Source organism: Bos javanicus, unplaced genomic scaffold (assembly GCF_032452875.1).
Source record: "Bos javanicus breed banteng unplaced genomic scaffold, ARS-OSU_banteng_1.0 tig00002723_1, whole genome shotgun sequence".
Taxonomy (NCBI): domain Eukaryota; kingdom Metazoa; phylum Chordata; class Mammalia; order Artiodactyla; family Bovidae; genus Bos; species Bos javanicus.
In genome coordinates this window covers 1,766,417-1,773,104 of record NW_026893594.1, presented here as the reverse complement: position 1 = coordinate 1,773,104, position 6,688 = coordinate 1,766,417, and positions in this window count along the sequence as shown.

Genomic DNA, 6,688 nt, shown 5'->3' with positions numbered 1-6,688 from the left:
GCGGCCCAGCTGGCGATTATCAGGCAGCTGAGCAGGCATGAATCCTGCGGCCCAGCTGGCGATTATCAGGCAGCTGAGCAGGCATGAATCCTGCGGCCCAGCTGGCGATTATCAGGCAGCTGAGCAGGCATGAATCCTGCGGCCCAGCTGGCGATTATCAGGCAGCTGAGCAGGCATGAATCCTGCGGCCCAGCTGGCGATTATCAGGCAGCTGAGCAGGCATGAATCCTGCGGCCCAGCTGGCGATTATCAGGCAGCTGAGCAGGCATGAATCCTGCGGCCCAGCTGGCGATTATCAGGCAGCTGAGCAGGCATGAATCCTGCGGCCCAGCTGGCGATTATCAGGCAGCTGAGCAGGCGCTGATCCCGCACCTCAGCAGGCACTGATCACGTGCCTGTCATGCAGTGATCAGGTGACTGAGAGGCGCTGATCATGTGACTGCTCATGTGCTGATCAGGTAGCTCTCCTGCACGGATCATGTGCCTCAGCAGGCAGAATCAAGCAGCTGAGCAGGCATGAATCCGGCAGTGAGCAGGCATGAATCCTGCGGCCCAGCTGGCGATTATCAGGCAGCTGAGCAGGCATGAATCCTGCGGCCCAGCTGGCGATTATCAGGCAGCTGAGCAGGCATGAATCCTGCGGCCCAGCTGGCGATTATCAGGCAGCTGAGCAGGCATGAATCCTGCGGCCCAGCTGGCGATTATCAGGCAGCTGAGCAGGCATGAATCCTGCGGCCCAGCTGGCGATTATCAGGCAGCTGAGCAGGCATGAATCCTGCGGCCCAGCTGGCGATTATCAGGCAGCTGAGCAGGCATGAATCCTGCGGCCCAGCTGGCGATTATCAGGCAGCTGAGCAGGCATGAATCCTGCGGCCCAGCTGGCGATTATCAGGCAGCTGAGCAGGCATGAATCCTGCGGCCCAGCTGGCGATTATCAGGCAGCTGAGCAGGCATGAATCCTGCGGCCCAGCTGGCGATTATCAGGCAGCTGAGCAGGCATGAATCCTGCGGCCCAGCTGGCGGTTATCAGGCAGCTGAGCAGGCATGAATCCTGCGGCCCAGCTGGCGATTATCAGGCAGCTGAGCAGGCGCTGATCCCGCACCTCAGCAGGCACTGATCACGTGCCTGTCATGCAGTGATCAGGTGACTGAGAGGCGCTGATCATGTGACTGCTCATGTGCTGATCAGGTAGCTCTCCTGCACGGATCATGTGCCTCAGCAGGCAAGAATCAAGCAGCTGAGCAGGCATGAATCCCAGTCAGCAGGCATGAATCCTGCGGCCCAGCTGGCGATTATCAGGCAGCTGAGCAGGCATGAATCCTGCGGCCCAGCTGGCGATTATCAGGCAGCTGAGCAGGCATGAATCCTGCGGCCCAGCTGGCGATTATCAGGCAGCTGAGCAGGCATGAATCCTGCGGCCCAGCTGGCGATTATCAGGCAGCTGAGCAGGCATGAATCCTGCGGCCCAGCTGGCGATTATCAGGCAGCTGAGCAGGCATGAATCCTGCGGCCCAGCTGGCGATTATCAGGCAGCTGAGCAGGCATGAATCCTGCGGCCCAGCTGGCGATTATCAGGCAGCTGAGCAGGCATGAATCCTGCGGCCCAGCTGGCGGTTATCAGGCAGCTGAGCAGGCATGAATCCTGCGGCCCAGCTGGCGGTTATCAGGCAGCTGAGCAGGCATGAATCCTGCGGCCCAGCTGGCGATTATCAGGCAGCTGAGCAGGCATGAATCCTGCGGCCCAGCTGGCGATTATCAGGCAGCTGAGCAGGCATGAATCCTGCGGCCCAGCTGGCGATTATCAGGCAGCTGAGCAGGCATGAATCCTGCGGCCCAGCTGGCGATTATCAGGCAGCTGAGCAGGCATGAATCCTGCGGCCCAGCTGGCGATTATCAGGCAGCTGAGCAGGCATGAATCCTGCGGCCCAGCTGGCGATTATCAGGCAGCTGAGCAGGCATGAATCCTGCGGCCCAGCTGGCGATTATCAGGCAGCTGAGCAGGCATGAATCCTGCGGCCCAGCTGGCGGTTATCAGGCAGCTGAGCAGGCATGAATCCTGCGGCCCAGCTGGCGATTATCAGGCAGCTGAGCAGGCATGAATCCTGCGGCCCAGCTGGCGATTATCAGGCAGCTGAGCAGGCATGAATCCTGCGGCCCAGCTGGCGATTATCAGGCAGCTGAGCAGGCATGAATCCTGCGGCCCAGCTGGCGATTATCAGGCAGCTGAGCAGGCATGAATCCTGCGGCCCAGCTGGCGATTATCAGGCAGCTGAGCAGGCATGAATCCTGCGGCCCAGCTGGCGATTATCAGGCAGCTGAGCAGGCATGAATCCTGCGGCCCAGCTGGCGATTATCAGGCAGCTGAGCAGGCATGAATCCTGCGGCCCAGCTGGCGATTATCAGGCAGCTGAGCAGGCATGAATCCTGCGGCCCAGCTGGCGATTATCAGGCAGCTGAGCAGGCATGAATCCTGCGGCCCAGCTGGCGATTATCAGGCAGCTGAGCAGGCATGAATCCTGCGGCCCAGCTGGCGATTATCAGGCAGCTGAGCAGGCATGAATCCTGCGGCCCAGCTGGCGATTATCAGGCAGCTGAGCAGGCATGAATCCTGCGGCCCAGCTGGCGATTATCAGGCAGCTGAGCAGGCATGAATCCTGCGGCCCAGCTGGCGATTATCAGGCAGCTGAGCAGGCATGAATCCTGCGGCCCAGCTGGCGATTATCAGGCAGCTGAGCAGGCATGAATCCTGCGGCCCAGCTGGCGGTTATCAGGCAGCTGAGCAGGCATGAATCCTGCGGCCCAGCTGGCGGTTATCAGGCAGCTGAGCAGGCATGAATCCTGCGGCCCAGCTGGCGATTATCAGGCAGCTGAGCAGGCATGAATCCTGCGGCCCAGCTGGCGATTATCAGGCAGCTGAGCAGGCATGAATCCTGCGGCCCAGCTGGCGATTATCAGGCAGCTGAGCAGGCATGAATCCTGCGGCCCAGCTGGCGGTTATCAGGCAGCTGAGCAGGCATGAATCCTGCGGCCCAGCTGGCGATTATCAGGCAGCTGAGCAGGCATGAATCCTGCGGCCCAGCTGGCGATTATCAGGCAGCTGAGCAGGCATGAATCCTGCGGCCCAGCTGGCGGTTATCAGGCAGCTGAGCAGGCATGAATCCTGCGGCCCAGCTGGCGGTTATCAGGCAGCTGAGCAGGCATGAATCCTGCGGCCCAGCTGGCGATTATCAGGCAGCTGAGCAGGCATGAATCCTGCGGCCCAGCTGGCGATTATCAGGCAGCTGAGCAGGCATGAATCCTGCGGCCCAGCTGGCGATTATCAGGCAGCTGAGCAGGCATGAATCCTGCGGCCCAGCTGGCGGTTATCAGGCAGCTGAGCAGGCATGAATCCTGCGGCCCAGCTGGCGGTTATCAGGCAGCTGAGCAGGCATGAATCCTGCGGCCCAGCTGGCGGTTATCAGGCAGCTGAGCAGGCATGAATCCTGCGGCCCAGCTGGCGATTATCAGGCAGCTGAGCAGGCATGAATCCTGCGGCCCAGCTGGCGATTATCAGGCAGCTGAGCAGGCATGAATCCTGCGGCCCAGCTGGCGATTATCAGGCAGCTGAGCAGGCATGAATCCTGCGGCCCAGCTGGCGATTATCAGGCAGCTGAGCAGGCATGAATCCTGCGGCCCAGCTGGCGATTATCAGGCAGCTGAGCAGGCATGAATCCTGCGGCCCAGCTGGCGGTTATCAGGCAGCTGAGCAGGCATGAATCCTGCGGCCCAGCTGGCGATTATCAGGCAGCTGAGCAGGCATGAATCCTGCGGCCCAGCTGGCGATTATCAGGCAGCTGAGCAGGCATGAATCCTGCGGCCCAGCTGGCGATTATCAGGCAGCTGAGCAGGCATGAATCCTGCGGCCCAGCTGGCGATTATCAGGCAGCTGAGCAGGCATGAATCCTGCGGCCCAGCTGGCGATTATCAGGCAGCTGAGCAGGCATGAATCCTGCGGCCCAGCTGGCGGTTATCAGGCAGCTGAGCAGGCATGAATCCTGCGGCCCAGCTGGCGGTTATCAGGCAGCTGAGCAGGCATGAATCCTGCGGCCCAGCTGGCGATTATCAGGCAGCTGAGCAGGCATGAATCCTGCGGCCCAGCTGGCGGTTATCAGGCAGCTGAGCAGGCATGAATCCTGCGGCCCAGCTGGCGGTTATCAGGCAGCTGAGCAGGCATGAATCCTGCGGCCCAGCTGGCGGTTATCAGGCAGCTGAGCAGGCATGAATCCTGCGGCCCAGCTGGCGGTTATCAGGCAGCTGAGCAGGCATGAATCCTGCGGCCCAGCTGGCGATTATCAGGCAGCTGAGCAGGCATGAATCCTGCGGCCCAGCTGGCGATTATCAGGCAGCTGAGCAGGCATGAATCCTGCGGCCCAGCTGGCGATTATCAGGCAGCTGAGCAGGCATGAATCCTGCGGCCCAGCTGGCGATTATCAGGCAGCTGAGCAGGCATGAATCCTGCGGCCCAGCTGGCGGTTATCAGGCAGCTGAGCAGGCATGAATCCTGCGGCCCAGCTGGCGATTATCAGGCAGCTGAGCAGGCATGAATCCTGCGGCCCAGCTGGCGATTATCAGGCAGCTGAGCAGGCATGAATCCTGCGGCCCAGCTGGCGATTATCAGGCAGCTGAGCAGGCATGAATCCTGCGGCCCAGCTGGCGATTATCAGGCAGCTGAGCAGGCATGAATCCTGCGGCCCAGCTGGCGATTATCAGGCAGCTGAGCAGGCATGAATCCTGCGGCCCAGCTGGCGGTTATCAGGCAGCTGAGCAGGCATGAATCCTGCGGCCCAGCTGGCGGTTATCAGGCAGCTGAGCAGGCATGAATCCTGCGGCCCAGCTGGCGATTATCAGGCAGCTGAGCAGGCGCTGATCCCGCACCTCAGCAGGCACTGATCACGTGCCTGTCATGCAGTGATCAGGTGACTGAGAGGCGCTGATCATGTGACTGCTCATGTGCTGATCAGGTAGCTCTCCTGCACGGATCATGTGCCTCAGCAGGCAAGAATCAAGCAGCTGAGCAGGCATGAATCCTGCGGCCCAGCTGGCGATTATCAGGCAGCTGAGCAGGCATGAATCCTGCGGCCCAGCTGGCGATTATCAGGCAGCTGAGCAGGCATGAATCCTGCGGCCCAGCTGGCGATTATCAGGCAGCTGAGCAGGCACTGATCCCGCAGCCAGCAGGCGATCACGTGCCTGTCATGCAGTGATCAGGTGACTGAGAGGCGTGATCATGCGACCGCTCATGGCTGATCAGGCAGCTCTCCTGCACGGATCCTGCGCCCAGCTGGCGGTTATCAGGCAGCTGAGCAGGCATGAATCCTGCGGCCCAGCTGGCGATTATCAGGCAGCTGAGCAGGCATGAATCCTGCGGCCCAGCTGGCGGTTATCAGGCAGCTGAGCAGGCATGAATCCTGCGGCCCAGCTGGCGGTTATCAGGCAGCTGAGCAGGCATGAATCCTGCGGCCCAGCTGGCGGTTATCAGGCAGCTGAGCAGGCATGAATCCTGCGGCCCAGCTGGCGATTATCAGGCAGCTGAGCAGGCATGAATCCTGCGGCCCAGCAGGCGATTATCAGGCAGCTGAGCAGGCGCTGATCCCGCGCCCCAGCAGGCACTGATCACGTGCCTGTCATGCAGTGATCAGGTGACTGAGAGGCGTGATCATGTGACTGCTCATGGCTGATCAGGCAGCTCTCCTGCATGAATCCTGCGGCCCAGCTGGCGAGTATCAGGCAGCTGAGCAGGCATGAATCCTGCGGCCCAGCTGGCGATTATCAGGCAGCTGAGCAGGCATGAATCCTGCGGCCCAGCTGGCGATTATCAGGCAGCTGAGCAGGCATGAATCCTGCGGCCCAGCTGGCGATTATCAGGCAGCTGAGCAGGCGCTGAATCCCGCGCCTCAGCAGGCACTGATCACGTGCCTGTCATGCAGTGATCAGGTGACTGAGAGGCGTGATCATGTGACTGCTCATGGCTGATCAGGTAGCTCTCCTGCACGGATCATGCGCCCCAGCAGGCGAGTATCAGGCAGCTGAGCAGGCATGAATCCTGCGGCCCAGCTGGCGATTATCAGGCAGCTGAGCAGGCATGAATCCTGCGGCCCAGCTGGCGATTATCAGGCAGCTGAGCAGGCATGAATCCTGCGGCCCAGCTGGCGGTTATCAGGCAGCTGAGCAGGCATGAATCCTGCGGCCCAGCTGGCGGTTATCAGGCAGCTGAGCAGGCATGAATCCTGCGGCCCAGCTGGCGGTTATCAGGCAGCTGAGCAGGCATGAATCCTGCGGCCCAGCTGGCGATTATCAGGCAGCTGAGCAGGCATGAATCCTGCGGCCCAGCTGGCGATTATCAGGCAGCTGAGCAGGCGCTGATCCCGCGGCTCAGCAGGCACTGATCACGTGCCTGTCATGCAGTGATCAGGTGACTGAGAGGCGATGATCATGTGACTGCTCATGTGCTGATCAGGTAGCTCTCCTGCACGTATCATGTGGCTCAGCTGGCTTGTATCAGGCAGCTGAGCAGGCATGAATCCTGCGGCCCAGCTGGCGGTTATCAGGCAGCTGAGCAGGCATGAATCCTGCGGCCCAGCTGGCGATTATCAGGCAGCTGAGCAGGCATGAATCCTGCGGCCCAGCTGGCGATTATCAGGCAGCTGA